This window comes from Canis aureus, chromosome 3 (assembly GCF_053574225.1).
Source record: "Canis aureus isolate CA01 chromosome 3, VMU_Caureus_v.1.0, whole genome shotgun sequence".
NCBI lineage: Eukaryota > Metazoa > Chordata > Mammalia > Carnivora > Canidae > Canis > Canis aureus.
This window is the reverse complement of record NC_135613.1, coordinates 44,651,116-44,672,001: the sequence shown is the minus strand read 5'-3', so window position 1 is coordinate 44,672,001 and position 20,886 is coordinate 44,651,116. Positions and strand designations below refer to the sequence as shown.

Sequence of the window (20,886 nt, the reverse complement as noted above, 5' to 3'; positions counted from 1 at the left end):
CTACCTATATAAATGGAAGTATTCTATAGAATGCTGAGTAGTTGTGAAAATATTAAAGCACTAGAGGAAAGATAAATAGATCACAACTATTTAAGAGATAAATAGATATAAATACAGAATAAAGCCAGGTCATACCCTCTGGAACGTACTTAGCAGTAAATGCATTGTATTTCCATATTTCAAAGGCTAAAACAGTCTCTAAAATAACACATTTTTTCTTAGATTGCAATACTTCTAATGGCATTTTGTTGAATCTAATTCCTGAGAAATACTGAATGCAATTCTCATGCCCATGGGAGGAAGGTACAAGTGCGTAGTCCTGCATGTGAAATGAAGAAGCTGTCCATCAGCCTGCCTCCTGCATTCTCAGGAAGAAGGGACTGCCTAATAATCACCTAATCTTGGAGAACTGCTTAGTTCCATGGGGTTCAGAAAGCACCCATCAATTTTAAGCACTTTCACCAGCTGACAGAATTACAAGAGCTATATGTGCCCTTTCTATACCTCCCTACATACAACACACTCCTAATAATTTCTCTAGAAGGATTTTACTGTTCTGGGAAACAGCTGCAGCTTAGAGATATGAATAAAGAAACTGGGTGGAAGGAACGAAGAGAAAAGAAAGATAAAAAAATTGTCTCTGAACACAAGACGCTAAGGAATTAGGAAACCTATCTTGGTTTCTAATTTCTACTATGGCGGCATGACCTTAAGTGAGTCCTTTTACCCTGGGGTGCCAGCTTCTCCTCTGTATGAGTGGATTTAATAGGATCTGTAGGTCTCCTCAAATCCTGTAAATATAATAAGGCATTTCCTCAAAATTCTTAGAGCAAACTGAAATATTGCAAGCATTTCTTTCTTATAAATTCTTAAAGAATATATAGAGTAGATAATTTAATGTCATGTATACATTTTTAATTTTATGCACATAAATTTATTCATGTGAGAATTTGCATGCAACAGAAAGATGTTCACAATGCTGGATCAGTTCTCCAGAAATCAGACTCTGTAATGGAGCTCAGGATGTACAATGTTTAATTAAGAAGTGCTTTGGGGCTCAATACCTGTGGAGGGATGAGAAAGGAGGAGGATTGGCAGGAGAATCTGAGCTACAGTGCAGAGCATCCCTACTGCCTTGGTCAACTCCACAGGACATCAGAGTTATTCCACATTGGGCCCAAATAGCTGGACCTTTATACCTCCAGCTTCCACCAGCCATGGAAGCAGACTGCTCTGGGAATGGCATAATCCTGGATGGGGAGGCAAGAGCCAAGCCAAGTCTTTCTTTGGAAGGGTATCTGGATGGCATATCACCACATCCACCACAGTACATGAATGATATTAATCTACAGGTAAACATTTCTAAAAAACATATCAACTTTTATAAATATATCAACTTTGTATTCTATTCTGGCATGAAAAGATGATTAAAATAAAATTGTGCTTTGACAATCTATCCAAATTAGCAAATGAATGAAACTATTAAACCTATTAAGATCTTTTTGAAGGTCAAAAGTAACATTTAGTAGCACTTTCTTCATTTCCTTTGCAAATTATCATCCAGTTACATATTTTACAAGTGTATAATAAATGTTTTCTACCTCTATCCAGAGACTTCAAACATGAACAAGTCACTGTCTTTTGTAAAGAGAGGAATGAAAGATAAAAAGATCTTTTTGTCTTCATTCTCAAATTTTCAAATGAATGATTTATATCCCAAGTTGAATTTTTAATCTTCTCCATAATTAAAGATGTTCAGTCCATGGACTGGAGTTTGAATTTGGTTCTTTCATGTACTAACACAGTGATTATGAGGTTGGTATTATTTTAAACCCTGTCCGAAGGTAAGATCAAGTGACTTGTCCCAAATTCCTATACTTCTCAAAAAAGTACTCCATGCATAGTTTCTTCCATTCTCATTGGATGGCACCTCTTCTTCCAATTGCTTTCTACTCCTCAATGTTCCATCTGTCCTCTGTGTGTCCATGAAAGGAGGAACTTTTGTTACTGTAGTAACAATGGTGTTCCCCTCACAGATCTCCCAACACCACAGACTAACATAGCCTTGAAGGATACTCTTCATTATTTTTAGTTACCGAGGTCCAGAAAAGGAAAAGTGACAGGATCGTTTTTCACAAAGGTATACCTCAGAAGAGAACCAATGTTGTATGTTTTCTTGGCCCTATCGAGTTAAGAGTATGGCTTTTCAAATAGCAAGGCTTTCCAATACATGAACAATATTATTTTCAGAGTCTACAGAATGTTGTGACTCTCATACATTAGTAGGAAAATTTAAATGAAATATTTTGTTATATATCTATATATCTATATCTATATATACACACACTTACATAAAATTGCTACTTATATGTAGAGAAATCAACACTGCTTATTACATTCTCTTAGTTTTCATTAGGTTCACACAGTCAAGCAAAGAAGCCACTGCTTTGTTTCCTAAACAGTCCAAATTCTATTTTCACTAAATGATGTCACTAATGTCATGGTTACAATACTGCACAGAGCCTCATTCCTGCCACTGGCCACTGATAAGATAGATTATTTGAGCAGCTGAGTCATTAGTAACGAACAATAGATTTTCCACGGATCTTGAATTAAATGTATATTTCCAATTAAGCATACAATTTATGGAAACAAATTTTGAAGTTGCTCAATGTTCTATTAAATGACAATGAATATCCTGTGTTCTTTAATTTGTTGAGGACACATCTATTTCCACAAGACTGTATGACGAAGCAATGAAGGAAAAAAAAAACATAGGTATGTGTCTTTTGTTGTCCATTCTTCAAAACTACTTCCTTAAATTCTACTTCTATGAGTATTTTAAAATATATTTTTATTTATGTGTATTTTTCACATTGCTTTTTCTTAATTCTCAGCATCAGAATGGAAAGGCTTAAAAATGTTTTTCCATCCCTAAGGCAGAAAGTAACTCAGGGTTCAATTTGTATTTCTGCAAAAGTAAAGTGACAGGCATTTTGAAGAGATACAGCACGGTGAAATACAAAGGGCCAAGAAATGCTAAAATCAAGCTCTTTGGCATCACTGGTATCCAGATCCATCCCCAATGCCTTCCTTATTTATACTTGCAAGAAAGACCCACAAATGACCATGAGTCAAGTCTTATAACTCTAATTTCCTACTCTATTCTCTTGGAGGGTTATTTAGAAAATCCATGGTTATGTGATCCACTTTTAAGATACATGCAAACACATTAATGTTAATACAAATCAGCTACATTTTAATTACATGCATTTTTATTTTAATATGAAATGAAGGCTTGATTGGAAAAAAACCTCTCAAAATATCTCCATGTCTTACTCAGAAATTCTCTTCAGCATCTTCTCATTACTTAGTGAGAAACCTCGAGATGGTCTTTTTGCTACTCAAACATACTACTTCTATTTTAAAGCCTGTCAGCTGACAATACAAACACAGATGCCAAACTCCCACCCTTGTCCCTCTTCCAACAACCAGGCACTGGAAATGTATGAAACGCATGAGGGTAACTAACATGACAGTTGTAAATTCAGGGACTTGTAGCTTTTCCCATTCATACTAACTGAAAGGGATTTGAGATGTCCTTTAGAGTAATGCTCCAATTTTACATGTAAGGAAACTAAGGCAAAGAGTGGTTGAAGTGACTTACTCATGATCAGGCTTCATGTTCATGGCAAAATTTGGAACAGAACCTAATCTCATCCTAAGCTTATGCTCTTTCCTCTCTCAAAATAACAAGTAATTAATTTTAAAAAATTAATTCGAACAAGAGATAAAGAATGTAGAAAAGGCTCCACAGTTCAGAAGGCAAATGAATTACTGTGGCAACTGTGGCAGACAGATTCCAGAAAGACCTAGAGTTAATTAGTTGGGACTCCCCCCAAACACAGTAACTTAAAAATGGAGGCATCTATTCCATCACTGACTTACTGATAGGTTAAAAGTGGACTTCCTGGGTGCTTTCTCACACATCAAGTGAAAAGGAAGCTACCTCAAGGAGCCTCCCAGCCAAAAATGTTCAGACATTTTCAAATATGCCCTCAGGTATGAGATGTTTGATAATGAAGAGCACTGGGCTGTGAACCAGAAAACTACCTCCATGTTACCGCAGTTTCTTGACTCCTTGTGTTTTTGAGCAAGTTGACTCTACTTGGCTTCACCTTCCACAGCTACAGAAAAAAGGAGCCAAGCCAGACAATAATATTGTTTCTTCTATCACTAAACATCCATGGATTCCATAATTTATTTCTTCTTGACTATTTTCTTTGTAGCACAAGTCATATTGACCATGATAGTTACACGTTCCAGATAATGATTGAAAAATATATTGTAGGGCAGCCCCAGTGGCGCAGTGGTTTAGTGCCGCCTGCAGCCTGGGGCGTGATCCTGGAGACCCGGGATCGAATCCCACGTCGGGCTCCCTGCATGGAGCCTGCTTCTCCCTCTGCCTGTGTCTCTGCCTCTCTCTCTCTCTCTCTCTCTCTCTCTGTGTCTCTCATGAATAAGTAAATAAAATCTTTAAAAAAAAGAAAAAAAAAAGAAAAATATATTGTATACCATATTCATATTGTTCTACTCCCCCAAATCAGGTAATATCTGGTCAAGATTCTTCCCCACCACCCCCAAGTCATTAAGAGGGTACACTCATGGGAACCTGTATTACTGACTGCAGAAAAGATTGTTCATTGTTATGTGGATGGTGGAGCTTATTGCTCCTAAGCTGTCAAGAAACAGTTCATCTAGAAAGACGCCTTGGAGTATGGGGGCAGCTCAAAAGGAAAAGTTTACTCATAAATACAAGTGATATCTGGAGGAATTTTAGTGATCAAAAGCCAAGAAAAATGATAATGGTAGTCATCTAGGCTTTGTGTCCAGAAAATGGTACAAGAGGAACAGCAATGAGGGAACCACGAGCTTCCTGCCTGGGTGAAGGGACAACTGGCTGGGATGTAAAGAATAAAAGAGGAAACCAGAAGCAAGTCTTAAAATGGCAATGGTCCTCCAAGGACATCTCCTGTCATGATCCAAAGAACAGAATTGATGTGCAGACCTTATGGAAATGACTCATCTGCCACTCAGCTCCTTAGCCCTATTCACACTCACAGGTGGCCATCACCAGTATTAACAAGATCACAAACGCTAAGTAAACAAGCAACACTTCCCTTGGCAGGACATGACAACTAATGTTGGAATTTATTTAAATGGCATTTACAGCCTGCCTCTTCAAAGGACCTAAACTTGCACCACCCAAAATAGGTGAGGCCAAAGTCTTAGCATAGTAGATCGCAGTCCTATTCAATGAAAGCCCACAGTAATAGCAGCATTTCCCTGATCTCAAACAGAAAAGTTATTGTTTGGGGTGCCTGGGTGGCTTAGTTGGTTAAGCGTCTGCGTTTGGCTCAGGTCATGATCCCAAGGTCCTGGAATCGAGCCCCCACGTCAGGCTCTCTGCTCAGCAGGGAGTTTTGTTTTCCTTCTCCCTCTCTCTGAGCTTGTGCTCTTACTTGCTCTCTCTGTCTCTCTCTCTCTCTCTCTTAAACAAATAAAATCTTTAAAAGAATTTTTTTTTTAAAGTTACTGTTCAATCATCTTCAGATTCCCTCCCTGGACCACAAGGAACTATGGGTGTAGGACATGAAAAGCTGCTTGGAAATTTCTGCCACCTCTAAAATATTTCATTTAATTCAGCTCACCATCTATTGGGCACCACAAATTAATTATCTCAAAACACCCACGTGAAACAGTTTGGGAAAATGCAGGGCTGGGTTTCAGCCTACCTGGCACAGTGGCTAGAAATAAAGTTTGGAAACAAAACTACTCAGTTGTACAGGGACTTCTAGGCCATTCTAAGAAAAATTATGGCTGCTTCTCTTTGGAAAACAAATTAACAAATACCTATATAATGCCTCTTTATTGTGTACCAGGAGTTGCTTCTGAGATCTTTCCATCTATCAACACCTATAATCCACTCAACAGTAAAGTAGGTATTGTTATCTGCTTTTAACAGATCATGAAACCAAGACACAAAGGGGTTGAGTAAAACCAGTAAGCAGTGAAGCTGGGAATCCAATTCATTCAGTCCAGCTCCAGGATCCTTATATTTAATCCAAGTGCTATATTGTCTCTCAAAGTTGAGACAGAAAGCTTCATAAATTCTGTATTGTACCAAATCTTGCCACATTTCTTACTGGAATGACCAACTGTCTAACAAGTATAAAAAAAACCACAGGAATTAAAACTGTAAGGCTAAAAAGCTGCTATCCTCCAAATAAAGCAAATGACGAAATCCTCTTTATTCTTACTTTTGCTATCTTGTTTCTGCTCACAGATCTCAAATTGGCAAAAAAAAAAAAAAAAAAAAAAAATCTAAAGTTCAGATTAGTTTATCTGCATTGGCTCATTATATGCTTCAAGCTTTTTGGTTCTTAAAGACCACAGCAGAGGCCACTACATGTGAATATTGTAGGTAGCTTTATTCAGCAAGGTACAAAATGAATGAACACTGGAGGAATATTGTATTCCCTTGCAAAGTAATGTTACAAAATGTTTTCTTAATGTATATTCTTCCTCACTCCTCACTATTAACAACTATAATCATTATTATATTCTTTTTTAAGATTTTATTTATTTGTTTATTTATTTAGAGAGAATGAAAAGGGCAGATTGGAGGGAGAATCTCAAGCAGACTCCAAGCTGAGTGGGGAGCCCAAACTGGGGCTTGATCTCACAACCCCAAGATGATGATCTGAGTAGAAATCAGTAATCAGACAATCAACTGAGCCACCCCTATCATTATTATATTCTTAAAGCCAAAACCTATAATTCAGAATCTTGATTTTAAAACTGGAAATATTTTGTCCAGATAAGAAAAAAAAAAGGAATGGTTTATATCTATGTTGATTGCTCACCAGTCACAACGATGGCTCAGTTTTCCACCAAGTACAAAAGGTTCTGGGATGTATCCTACCTCTATTGATTCTCTTAACACAATGGTTTCACCTGTCATATTTCTTTGTGTGCAGAGATATTTAAAATGGATACTGGCAGTTTTGGGAAATGGCTAAAGGGAAGTTGAGAGAATAATACATTTAGTTTGTACTTAATGAGATATACTTCTCTGTGCATTTGGTGAGATTTATGGGTTTTGTCGTTTACTTAAAATGTGTAACTACATGCTTGCTTTTCTAAGTAAATATTTACTTTCATACCTCATTTTACATTCATAATTTTGCATATGAATTTTCAAAAATTGTGCAAGTTTCAGGCCCCACAAAACCCAGATTTTTTAAAAAAAATTTTAATAAAGATTTTTATTTATTTATTCATAAGAGACACAGAGAGAAAGAGAGGCAGAGACACAGGCAGAGGGAGAAGCAGGCTCCATGCATGGAACCCAATGTGTGACTCAATCCCTGGTCTCCAGGATCACACCCTGGGCTGAAGGCAGGCACTAAACCGCTGAGCCCCCTAGGCTACCCCAAAACCCAGATTTGTTCTTGCTGCTCCACATAAACATTGAGAACTGATCAGACTTGATCAAATATTTCTCTAACTTGTCTCCTTCCCCACTGCTATCACCATAGACTTAGTCTGTCTTCATCTTACCAAGCTTTGATTATTTGTTGTCACTTCTTAATCCATTTCCCTACCTCCAGTTTTGCCCATTTTAAGTATCTCTTCACATTACTGCTAGAGAATAAGTTAACTAAAATTAAAACATGCTGGAAACATCCCTCATCATGTACAAAATGAAGTCTGGTTCCTGAACATGGCTCCCAGCTCCAACTTGTAACCTGTTCGCACTCTACACCTGCCCTCCTTCCACTCACCATCTCCCTCACCTCTATGATAATTGCACTACACAGAGTTCCTTCAGCACAGCATTAATCTCCATGTCTCTTGTCCCACTGCCTGTCATGTTCATTCTCATTTTCTTAGATTCCCATCATGTATATAATGATGACTAAGAGTCGAGGAAAGGTAAAATTTTATTCAGATCATAATAAGGCATGGTAATATAGAACTTTTTGTATAGAGATCTTTATTCAAAAGTCTAAAAATAGGGGTACCTGAGTGACCCAGTTGGTTAAGCAGCTGACTTCGGCTCAGGTTCTGATTTCAGGGTCCTTGGATTAAGTCTCACCTCTGCTCAGCAGGGAGTCTGCTTTTCCCTCTCCCTCTGCTCCTCCCTGACCCCTGCTTGTGCTCTCTTTCTCTCTCTCCCTTTCACTCTCTCAAATAAATAAAATCTTTTAAAATATTCTAAAAATAATGTCTTTCTCTAGGAGTTAAATTCAATTTCAGTTATGTGGGATATTTGATTAACATCTCACGAAAGAAAAGAAATGTAATGTAGTTTTGCTGAACATAAGTTCTAACTTCAACATACTATAAATTATAAAATATAATCAAATATAATCGATATATGCCAATTTTTTCAGATTCCTTTGCTCACTGTGAGTCCAGATACTTTATCTAATTAAAGGTATAGCTAATATTTCAAACATTTACTTTTAAAACATGGAATTTATAATCTCTCTGCTTAGGCAATCCAAACATGCTATAGGTTCCTAAAGCAAAAGAAAGAAACACTGCTGAGTCATCACATAGGTCATTATTTATTTTCTCTTAAAACAAGTCTTTTCATTTCACAACAGATATTCATCTATGTAGAAACTTGCTCAAGGGGGTAAGCAAAGTCTTTAGTCATGCAAAGGATTTTAAACAATTTTTAAAAAATTTAGTGTCAATATTTTCAGGAAGAGTCAACCTATTTTAACCACTTTTAAATCCATCAAACAAGACATAAATGATAAGCGTCGCAAAATGTAGTATGGCATGTTGGAAAGAGGCTGAAACACACCTCACAATCAATGTGGATCCCTCCCTTCTCAGCTGAGTGACCCTTCAGAAGACATTACATCTGCCTGTCAATTTCTTCAGAAACTAAAATGAGGTTAAAACAATTCCTATCCCCACAAAGTTGGTGACAAAATCAGATGAGAAAATACATGTAAGAAGCTTATCATAATGCTTAGCTGACTCTCAATGATTCTCAATATCATCCTAGAACCAAGTGAAAATTTTTTTTACAATTTTAAGACTACATGCATATTTCTTGCCAATCATAATCCCTAACTGCCTGTGATTTACAATGCTCAACCAAATTTTCCCATTTGCCTCTAGACTATTGCAAAAGAAAGCTAAAACTATTGCATAATCAATGTTTTACTATAGAACACAATTTTGTTGCCTGTTTGGTTTTGGTTCTGTTTGGCTCCTTTGCTCATTTTTTGGTGAACCAGTTCCAAGGGCTCCTGAACTCTGAAAAGACGGTTAAACTGGATTTTCTCCTTTAACTGCCATTAGAAATCAGTTTTCTTAAGTTTGATTGGTCCTGTTGGTCTTTAGGAAAGAAATCCAGTTACTCAGAGGACAAAAATCTTTAGGGTCCTAGGCCAGTTGAACAGAGACCCCTGAAATAGGAGCTGCTCTCAGGTAGTACTATAAGACAGTTTAGCTTCTATGTTTCCCTTAAGTTTCCATATGGAAGTTATAGAAGTTGAAACCACTAAGCCAGCTCAATGAAACCCAAACTGCTGAGTTCTGCACTGCTTTAAAAGAGGACTTCTGTTTCCTAACCAGCATGAGCTTGGGAAATTTTCCATGTACTTGGAGGGCTGTCATGTAAGCCGTTCAACCAGTTTTGCTCATAGATCAACACAGACCGACTGAAATAGTGGAACAGATCCAATTAGTTGACTTCTCCATTTCACTTTATTTTATAACTGCTTTCTCTGGTCAGAATTCAAAGGAGTTTTCTTTAGTTTCTTTTCTTATTCTAGCAGTTCTAAAGAACTATTGTTAAAGGCCATGGGCTCAAAATGATTTTTATTCTACAAGTACTAACACATGCAGATACTCAATAGCCATTAAAACACACAGTAGGCACACTGATCCATCTGCCCCCTTTCTTCCTTTATAAGGTCTCTTAAAGCTCAATACATAGCCCCAAACTCAAAAGAACATCAGTCATTTTATAATTCCATGTTCATGAAAAGAACACATGAATTTCACACAGTAAGAAAATAGTTGACCTAAAAGATTACACTATAAAGAACCACACCATTGGTAGAATACGGTTTCAATTGAATCCACTATTTACTGGGCTCATACTACTGATTCTGGTTGGAAGTTTCATTGGCATTGAATAGTCAAATATTTTTAAGTAATATATCCAATTAATTTTTTCCAGGTTTATTGAGATATAGTTGACATATAACATTGTGTAAGTTTAAGGTGCTCAATGTGTTGCTTTTATACACTTATATATCACAGAATGATTGTCGCCATACTGTTGTTAACACTTCCATCACCTCGCATAATTACCTTTATTTTTTTTGGTGAGAACATTTAAGATCTACTCTCTTATCAACTTCCAAGTATATAAGATAGTGTTATATTAGATTCAGGTGTACAATATACTGATTCAACAGTTCTATATATTACTCAATGGTCACCAAGATAAGTGTACTCTTAATCTCTATACCAAGTAGGACTGGATCTTAGGGTAGTTCTATTTTTAATTTTTTGAGGAATCCTCATACTGCCTTCCACAGTGGCTGTACCAGTTTGCATTCCCACCAACATTACACCACAGTTCCTTTTTATCTACATCCTTGCCAACACTTATTTCTTGAGTTTTTTAATTTCAGTCATTCTGACAGGTGTGAAGCGATACTCATTGTAGTTTTGATTTGCATTTCCCTGACAATGAGTGATGTTGAACATCTTTTCATGTGTCTGTTGGCCATCTGGATGTCTTCTTTGGAGAAATGTTTGCCTATGTCTTCTGCCCATTTTTTAAATTGGATTATTTATTTGTAAGACACTATTATTAACTATAATCACCACCCAATCTACTTTTATAGTAACAATTATATCTATTTTTGATAATATAAAGATAATCACTCTTTTTAATAAAAATTTTCTTCCTTTAACAGATCAAAAACTTTTCATGCCAGTGAAGTATTTTATTAAATACATAGTGGTCCCCAAACCACTGCAACACAGTGCCTGAATAATACTGAGGAAATAAAGAAAAGAGAAATGATATCTTACTGAGTACTTGCTGTATGCTGGGAACTGGGCTGATTGCTTTCCTTACATTACTTCTTTCAAATCTATTAACATTTTGGACTACATATTACCAACCTGTTCCAGACAAGGAAAGGGGGGCTCAGGAAGATTAAGTAACTTATCATGTTCTCAGGGCTACTAAGTGAAGGACTTAGAACTTGAATTCAAGTTTGTTGTATTATAAAATTTTGTTTTTTTTTCCAGCTCCAGTCATGCCCTGTACTTTATTCTAACCTATTTTCATCCTCAAATTCAGTAAATCTCTGATTCAACAATGTATTTCAGGCACATGAGAAGAATTGCTGCCATTATGCATGTAGTAATGAAACAACATAGTAAGCTATACTCAACATAAACATTCCTCAGATAAACAAACTTTATTTTTTACCTATTAATGTTAAAACATATTACAAATTAAATATCTGTAGTCTTCCTTTCCTTGGAAAACATGAAGAAAACTCACCTTATGCTATCTTTGGTCTGAAAATGTTAACAATAAAACACTTTCATTTTTAGCTATTTCAATTTAGAGTTATATGAATCACTCCAATATCTATACAAATCATTATAATATCTACTTGAGTTGAAGGTGTTCAGGGGGAAAAAATCACCAGAAGTTGGTTGAAAAGGAATTAGTATATGATTAGTGACCATCATATATGACATTCTTTGAAAACAGCTACTAATCGAACCCTGTACATCTTTCTAAACTTTTGTGCTAAAAATAAAATTGATGAGTTTGTTTTCTTCAAGGAAAGTAACTCCTTTAAAACATTATTTAACATTTACAGATCATATATACATTATATAAAGCACTTGAAATTCATATATTCATTTATTCTTTCAACCAACTGGTTACCTACTGAGTCAGACACTATGTTGAATCATATGTTAGGTGCTATATATATGCAAAAACATGATCTCTCTCCTCAAGTTATTCATGACCCAGGAAGAGGAGGGCAGGAAAAAGATGTTCAATTGTTGTGATAAATGCTATTATAAAGTACAGAAGTCTAGCTGAAGCACACAAGATAGACAGCTAATTGACTTCACCTTTTCAACTAGCCTTGCTTTCTATAGGGCATCGAGCCCTGTCTTGAGGATTTAGTAGGATAAGGCAAGTGGAGAAGTCAAAATGTTCAAAACACTGGGTAGAGCATAAGCAAAGTCAAAATATTGTAGAAGCTGCTAATAGTTGTATATAGCTGCATTTTAAGTTTGGAGAAAAAGGAAGAAGGAAAGAAAGATTGGTAAGGTTTAAAGACAAAAATGCACTCCTGTATTTATTGCAGCATTATTTACAATAGCCAAGATATATAAGCAACCTAAGTTGCTTCATCAATAGATGAATAGATAAGGAAAATATTTATATACACAATGGAATATTACATAGCCATAAAAAGGATGAGATCATGTCATTTAAGACAACATGGATGGACTTAGAGGGGATTATGCTAAGTGAAATAAGTCACATTGAGAAAGATAAGTACCATATGACTACACTCATAAGTGAAATCTTAAAAAAAATAAATACACAAACAAAAAGCAGAATCAGCACTATAAATACAGAGAACAAATTGATGGTTGCCAGAGAAAAGGGAATAGAAGTTGGACAAAATGAGTGAATGGAAGAGAGAAAGAGAGAGACAGGCCTCCAGTTATGGAATGAGTAAGTCAAGGAATAAGAAGCAGAGCATAAAGAGTGCAAAGATACTGTAATAAAGATGTGATGGAACCGGTGGTAGCTACACTTGTGAAAATAGCATAATGCACAAACTCGTCAAATCACTAAGCTGTACACCTGAAACTAATGTAACATTGAATGTCAACCACACTCAAAAAAAAGAAAAAAAGACAAAAAGCTTCAGAGGCTGTACAGTTGTTGGTTTTGCATGATAATGTGGAACAAACCAATATCAAAGGGGTATTATCAGTGCAAAGAGTGTCCATTTGGTTACTAAGAACAGGCCAGAACATTTTTGTACCTCCGGAAGGACGGGGAGGTAAACAAATTGGAGAAGCCAACTACTAGAATTGAATCATTTTAAACAATATTCACTAAATCAGAGGTAAACCAGCAGGTTATCTTTGGGACATCATGCTTTCTATGTTACTTTGCTTAGCATGTTTGCCCAAGAAATAAGTAGCTACTACCACCCCCAGTCCTTATGGTTACAACACAAGGTTAATATGGGTCAGTTTTAGAGAAGGAATAATTCAACAAGAAATCATTTGATGGTCAGTTCTCACCCATTCCAATCTTACCAATTCCAAAAAGACAGGCTGAAAGGTTACAAAGATGGAACTATTACACCAAGAAGATCAGGTACATTAGTTTTTAAACAAAACTATCCAGTAAATAGGATGGTTTTGCCTTTCACTTCCTTCCAGTCTTCTTCTCCCTCCTCTTTGCCAATACTTTCAGCTGACAATTGACTCTCAAATGACTCCTACATGACAATGCCTGAGCTACTCCCTAAAAATGAGCCCAAAGCGCCAATCCCTTCTTTACCTTTATTTTGTCTTATCAAAAACTTTACTTCCTGAATAAAAGTACTTCTTTAAAACTGCATCCCAAAAGGTCTCAGACATTACAGGATTACATTTTTGTGTTCTACTAGAAAATGCACCTGCAATTATTCACAGGTCTTCATTAAATCCTTTACATGCTTTTATCTTCCAACACCCAGTACCTGAGCATATTCTTCGTATTAAAAAGACAAAACAAAACAAAAAACTTTTTCCCTCTAGGTGCCTAGCTTATCAAGAGAAGTGTCACCTGTCATTTTAATCTCCTAATGCAGCAAAGAATTGTAACATCCAGCCTACTCTCTCTACATAGTCTTTCTCTTTGGGAGTGGGAAGAAACATGCCTTTGTGCCTCCAGCCCCCTTCATCCTGCTGCCTAAGGAAGAGGAGAGAACTAGGCATCACTGTAAAAGACTGAAATTTCTCTACAGAGAAGAGGCTTCTTGTTTCTCCATTCAATGACAGGAGGGCCTGGGTGTTTTGAATGATCTCTGCTAAAAGGTTTATGTGTTAGGAGTTAGGCAGAAACAAAACCAATGCCAAGAAGTACTCTTCCTGTCAATACAAAAAATCATCCTCATTGAAAAGGCTGAAAGATGGACATAGAGTTGGAACGCCAGTGTTCAGATGGTGCAACTATCTTCCCTAACAGGAGGATCCATCCTATCCAACAACCTGACAGAGGCGGGGAATACAGGATCCCAGCTTCATCCTCCCAACCCCCATTCTTAAAGGGGTAGCATCTAAATATCAGTCTTTCCTCTCCCATGCTCACCAGAATTGATCAGAAAACGTGAATTAAGTTGCTTACAGAAAGCAATAGCTATTTATGCCTATACAAAACTGCAGAATAATCATATCATTAAAATGTATCAAAATAATAACCACTATGTGTTACATGACAATTATGAAATGCTTCATAGATATTAGTTCTAATTCTGCCATCAACCCCACAAGAAAAATTATTCACCATCTTCAGATTCAAGACTGAGGTTCAGTAACTAAATTGCTTTTTGAGGTTTCAGCTAAGTGAAAGTTGGTTTAAGCCAACAAGATTAAAACTCATGTTTAGGGCAGCCTGGGTGGCTCAGGGGTTCAGCGCTGCCTTCAGCCCAGGGCGTGATCCTGGAGTCCCAGGGTCCAGTCCCAGTCGTCGGGCTCCCTGCATGGAGCCTGCTTCTCCCTCTGCCTCTCTCTCTGTCTCTCTCTCTGTCTCTCATGAATCAATAAATAAAATAAATAAAATAAAATCAATAATAAAATCTTAAAAATCAATAAATAAAATCTTTAAAATCAATAAATAAAATCTTAAAAAAAAGTTTATATGCAACTGATGAATCACTAAATTTTACCCCTGAAATTAATAATACAGTATATATGTTAACTAAATTGAATTTAAAAAGAATTAAAAATAAAACATGCTTATCTGGTTCCAGAGTATGTTTTGTGATGATAGATAGATAGATAGATAGATAGATAGATAGATAGATAGATAAGAAGAGGGAAAGGCAAGAGAGGGAAGGGGAGCTAGATACCAAGAAACTGAGAGGGATAGAGAGAAAAGAGCGAAGAGTGTCTTTGGGGATTTCTGAGACCAGCCACTAAAAATGGAAAAGCAAAGCATGTTTTATTGTTTGATCATGTCACACTAAAAACTAAATAAATATGCTGTTAGATAAATCAAGGGGGCAGCCCCAGTGGCGCAGTGGTTTAGCGCCGCCTGCAGCCCAGGGCGTGATCCTGGAGACCCTGGATCAAGTCCCACGTCAGGCTCTCTGTATGATGCCTGCTTCTCCCTCTGCCTGTGTCTCTGCCTCTCTCTCTCTCTGTCTCTATGAATGAATGAATAAATAAATAAATAAATAAATAAATAAATAAATAAAATATATAAATATAAAAAAATATAAATATAAATATATAAAAAAAGATAAATCACCTATTCACCTTCTGTGAGTTGAAAAGTAACAAATCTTTCTGCTCTGGACATGAAACTAATTTCAACAAGGAAATACTGGCTCTTTTTACTTAAAGACATATTCAGAAAGGAGGCAGTAAGATAGGCTACATGTGGAAAATAGAGAAAATGCACAGGTGGACTTTATTCATTTAGCCATTCAGTTAATAACAAAATCCACGGTGTGGAATTTTGGGGGGGAGGGGAATTGAATGTCTCTATTAAAGAAATGAGTAGAGGACAGCACAAATTAGTGGCAATAATTTTGGAAGGAATGGGGGGAATAAGGTGTAGGGTCATAATGTGATTATTTCATGGTCTCAAGGTAGCTGAAGAACTGTGCCTGAGGCCAATTTATCAGTATCATGCAATTGCAGGTGCAGGGCAAGACTAGAATACTAAAGACCAAACCCTAGGCCTTTTAGCAACAGAATCAAAACCTTACCAATTATCATAGTATTCAGAAAGATTGAATTTTAAGAATTGAACTTGGAGGCATTTTCCTCAGCTAGAGTTTTCAGTTAGGAGCAAAGTTACAAAGTGAGTAGGCTTGGAAAAGGAACACCCTTTTGAGAATGTACTTATTTCTGAAATGATTCAATGCTGTCCCCATTTTAATTTTCCATGATGTATTATTTCCTCTTGTTTTTTAGTTTTAACTACCCCCAATTTCTCTGCGAGAAAGTGTACTCCAAGGAGCAGGATCAAATAGCAAGAGACGCATCACCATAACCTTTTAGAAATCCTAACATTTTATAGTAGATAATCTCACATGAAAACTTCTAAGGTTTTCATCAACCCTGGAAGAACTCTGCCATAGATGCCCATGTAAAATAAGTAACAACTCTCCCAGCCATGGGAAGTTAACAGTTTTATTCAGGGAACAAGAACATAAATAATTAATTGTTTCATAGAGTGTATGCTAACAGAGATAGAAATAGAATTCTGTGGGATTCTGGGGGAGTAGCTATAACTCTTCCTGAGGGAAGAGGGGGAGATTTCACTGAACATATGATTTTGGAGATACACACTCTCAACCTCATTTTTAAAAAAAGGAGTGGAAAATAAATTAAAAAATTAAAAATTGAAAAAATAGGAGTGAAAAGATGTCACAAAACTGGAAACACATACAGGATTTTTTCACATGGATATTGAGCTATCTAGATTCATGACCTTATTACTCCATGCCTGCTTATATGCAGCTATCTTCCATCTGACCTTAGACCTTAGTTATAGTCTTTTCCTACTCCAATCATTCAACAATCCATCACCACCAGTTTGTTAAAGCAATGCCTTCACCAGTTTACATCCTGCTCAAGTTTGCTAAACAATCTCACCACCAAAATATGAGCCCTCACTTAAAATTCTACTTCTTTTCCTATTTTCAATTCCTTCGACCACCTCAGATATCATGCAGACATCTTCCTTTCTTCCATATTTTCAACCACTTTCTATGTACAGAGTTGCCAATCTTAAAGCAAAACAGATTTTTTTCACTTCTGCTTTAGATTTTAGGGTCGATGTCACTTCATCATGGAAATCTCTGGTCCCACTCTATATATCAATACCCTCAGCTATATACTTTCAAAACTTTAAGTTCTTTCTGTAGAAACACATATGATGTGGCTTATTACTAAGTTCTTGTGTAATTGTTCAATTAATACATATGTATTCTTACATGTTATGTTGTATGTTTCTATTTCCCACTGAAACTCTGAAGCTTTGTACAGTAACTGGCACAGATAAGAGCAACTAGATAATTTTTTTTAATATACCACTGACTAAATGAATCCTGCCCACTGTACACATCTTCTCTAGCTGCGTACCATACTAACACATACCAATTTTTTCCATCATCTAATGTCCCCTCACTCCTGCAATTCTGAGCTCCTGGAAGACACTCCCATTTTTCTCTAACCAAACTGTAAATCTTTCAAAGTTCTGGAAAAGTTACTTCATTAATCTCTTCTTTCTGATTCACCATACAATTTGCACTAAAATTGAATAATGGTAAAAAAGGAGCTTTCTGTATGTTTTGTTTTGGTTCAATAACATTTTTCTGATTCATACTTTTACCCAGTGATGAAAATATCCTCCATAAACAATTTTTACTGCACTCAAAATTCAAAAATATTTTTATTGTTGAGAAATCTTTAATTAAACTAAAATTTCAGTTTTGGCTTAGCATATTTTTGCAACTGACACCAGGAAATGATCCAAACTACATATAATGAGAGTATAATGCATGGAAGTATTCAAAGACTAAGGGGACCCTAAAGGACTCTGATAGACTGATAAACTCCTCTCTAGCAGAGCTAAGATACCAGAGAAGAAGAGGGAGATAGAATGGTGACCTGAAAGTGGAAAGGTTTAAGTAATCTCCCCTCCTTGATTCTGTCAAGTGGAGAGAGAATGGGTGCTATAGCAGATGGAAATGACACTGCTGGTCCACTAGAAGGGCTTCATGGGAGACAGAGAATGTAACATCAAAACTTTAGGACCAGAGAGGAAAAGCTAGGGGAGATGATGCTGAACAGAGGTAGAAATAAAATGGAAATATGACCACTTCCAAGATTCAGAACTTTAAGCATGAATTACTAGAAAGGCTAAAGATCTAGAGAGAAAAGCATAAAAGGAAAAAGAACAAAGGTTTTGAGTTCAGTGCATTTACAGGCTGAGGTCTGTACATAATTGTTCAGTTGTCCAATTGTCCAAACACAGAATTGTCTTTTTGTGTTCAGTATATGTTTTAGAGAATAGTTTCTACAGTTAAGCCAATTCATAAAATTTTGTCCCTAAAACTAGAGGAAGAGGCAGCTCAGCAATAACCCATAACACCATGTATAAACTAAATTCCTTGTCTAGTAGCATTGAAAAAAAAATTGACTCAGAATTCAAAGGGGGAATTGATTACACATTAAAAAACAACAACAACAACCTCTTTTTTTTTAATATTTTTTTTTAATTTTATTTATTTATGATAGTCACATAGAGAGAGAGAGAGAGAGAGAGGCAGAGACACAGACAGAGGGAGAAGCAGGCTCCATGCACCGGGAGCCCGATGTGGGATTCGATCCCGGGTCTCCAGGATCACACCCTGGGCCAAAGGCAGGCGCCAAACCACTGCGCCACCCAGGGATCCCAACAACAACCTCTTTTTCTCTCATTTGACACATGAAATTTAAAGTTTTCAACTCACTTGCTATTTAAGGGAAAACTAGAGGCTGTAAATCTTTATGAAGTAACAAATTCCAAACTTACAATTCAACATCTATGACATGTACAGAGTTAAAGGTATGCAAAATACTTTGAGAAAGAAAAGAGAGAAAAAATTAATTCATAAAGGAAAAGAAAGAAACACGGAAAGAGAGGGAAAGACTGAAAACACAGGATTCAGTAGAACAGGTGAAAGAGGGATCCCTGGGTGGCTCAGTGGTTGAGTGTCTGCCTTCTGCCCAGGGTATGATTCTGGAGTCTCAGGATTGAGTCCCCCATCAGGCTCCCTGCACGGAGCCTGCTTCTCCCTCTGCCTGTGTCTCTGCCTGTGTCTCTGTGTCTCTCATGAATAAATAAATAAAATCTTAAAAACAAGCAAAAGAAACTCATAAAACAGGATGACAGAAGCACAGAAAGATCAAAATTAGGGGAGAGAATTCTGGAATGTAAGGACAGGGCGGGGGTGGCACTGGGACCCGTGTCACTGGGTTAGTCAAGCTGACATTCATTGGATTGGGTGATTCACAGAATCACACTCATTGTCTCTAACTCTTTGAAATGTTAATGAGGCAAAAGACTAATACGAATAGCTAGTGCAAAAAGCACAAGATGATTTGAATGGAAAGCTTAAGGCAAAATTAAAAAAAAAAGAAAGAAGGAAAAAGAAAGAATACACTCAGCCTCCTTTCTTGCTCCTCTTATTTTTTAGCCTGGGTACTTTTGTCTTCTCTTGTTTGGCAGGTCCACCTGCTCTCTGGCATCTTTCCTGAGGTAGGCTTCCTTTCAGCTGGCTACTAACATATTCCAGATAAGGTTCTAACTAAAAATCAAAGTATACTCTCAAATATACTACTTTCCATAGGTATGTATATTTTTAAGAAGGGATCTCTACTACATTCAGTAAATTGAAGAATAGTTTGCAGGAGGCCTAGGAGTTGGTGGTGAAGAGGCACTACCCTTCTGAAGCTCAGTGCAACTCTCAATGAAGCCAGAGAGTAGCAAGGCAAGACGAACAAGGAGAACCTGGGTCAAGTACCACATGTGAGGGACTGGGGAAAGCAAGATGTTTTGGAGAATGCAGAAAGAACAAGAGTAAGGTGTTCACTGCTCCACACTGTCCATATTGCCTTATAGGTTGCCTTCTAGACAGTTCTCACCTTGCTTCTGCTGAAAAGTTCAGTTGCATAGTAGTCAGATTAAAGTGACATCTAGGGATAGACGCCATAGTACCTTGAGGACAGCCACCACCTCTTCAGTTGTGACACCCATCTGTTTTTTTATTTCATAGGAAAAAGTGTTTGGCACAGAGCACAAGCAAGGGAAGGGGAGAAGGAAGGAATGGAGGGAAGGCAGGAAAATAGATTGCTTATTCAAAATTGAATAAATGATACCATGGCATATAAACCTCTACTTTAGAGACTCTATCCCAAATAAAATAGTCCATTTGCACAGGGGAAGATTAAGTATGCCATCTTGACCTCATGAAATTATATTAACTTTGTATAGACCACCAAAGAAAATTAGTACCTTAAGAATTTTTACCAGTACAGTATGTTAAAGGATACTTTATAATTTATTATTCCAGGTAAGATAGATGTCTTTACACAAATCTTAGAGTTGAAAAAAAAAAAGCATAAACTATAGTTTCTCAGGATTATAATTTGAAGCATTCAGGCCTCTCATCAAGAAAGCCATAATTACTGTGAGTAGCATTTTCTCTACCACTTCATTATATTGCCAACACGGTATCACTGTCTTAGAAGAGATTATTAAATATTGACACCAGTAAGACATGTCTAACACTTTGCAGGTATTGTTTCAATTTTCAGAACAGGTTTATGACATAGGCACCATTTTATGCTCATTGTTACTAAGGAGGAAATGTTGTTTAGAGAAATTGTATTACTTACTCAAGGTCACAAGGCTAGTTGGAAATATGGTCATGGCTTAAACCCAGAGCTGGTTTGTCAGCCGTGGGCCAGAAGCTACATTCTAGCTGAATGTTTTATCATCTATGCCAATATATTTCA

At 36.7% G+C, this 20,886-nt stretch overlaps 1 protein-coding gene and 2 long non-coding RNA genes across 9 annotated transcripts in view; 1 reads left to right on the top strand and 2 right to left on the bottom strand.

Annotated features, from left to right (window-relative positions):
* Positions 1-2,488, bottom strand: part of LOC144310750 (uncharacterized) — a 35,625-nt gene extending 33,137 nt beyond the window's left edge. For 3 of the 4 annotated variants that reach the window (XR_013376425.1, XR_013376424.1, XR_013376423.1), the window contains exons 1-2: positions 2,352-2,488; positions 728-791 (exon numbers count right to left, since the gene is read on the bottom strand). This is a non-coding gene — a long non-coding RNA (uncharacterized LOC144310750). Of the gene's footprint in view, positions 1-708; positions 792-2,351 lie in introns of all 4 variants that reach the window. The other variant, XR_013376426.1, reaches the window with a different exon arrangement.
* PDE4B (phosphodiesterase 4B) overlaps positions 1-20,886 on the bottom strand; it is a 548,107-nt gene that overhangs the window by 303,248 nt on the left and 223,973 nt on the right. The window lies entirely within an intron of this gene.
* On the top strand, positions 2,499-11,080 carry LOC144310751 (uncharacterized). Its single transcript, XR_013376427.1, has 2 exons — positions 2,499-2,778; positions 11,022-11,080. It is a non-coding gene; the product is annotated as an uncharacterized LOC144310751 (long non-coding RNA).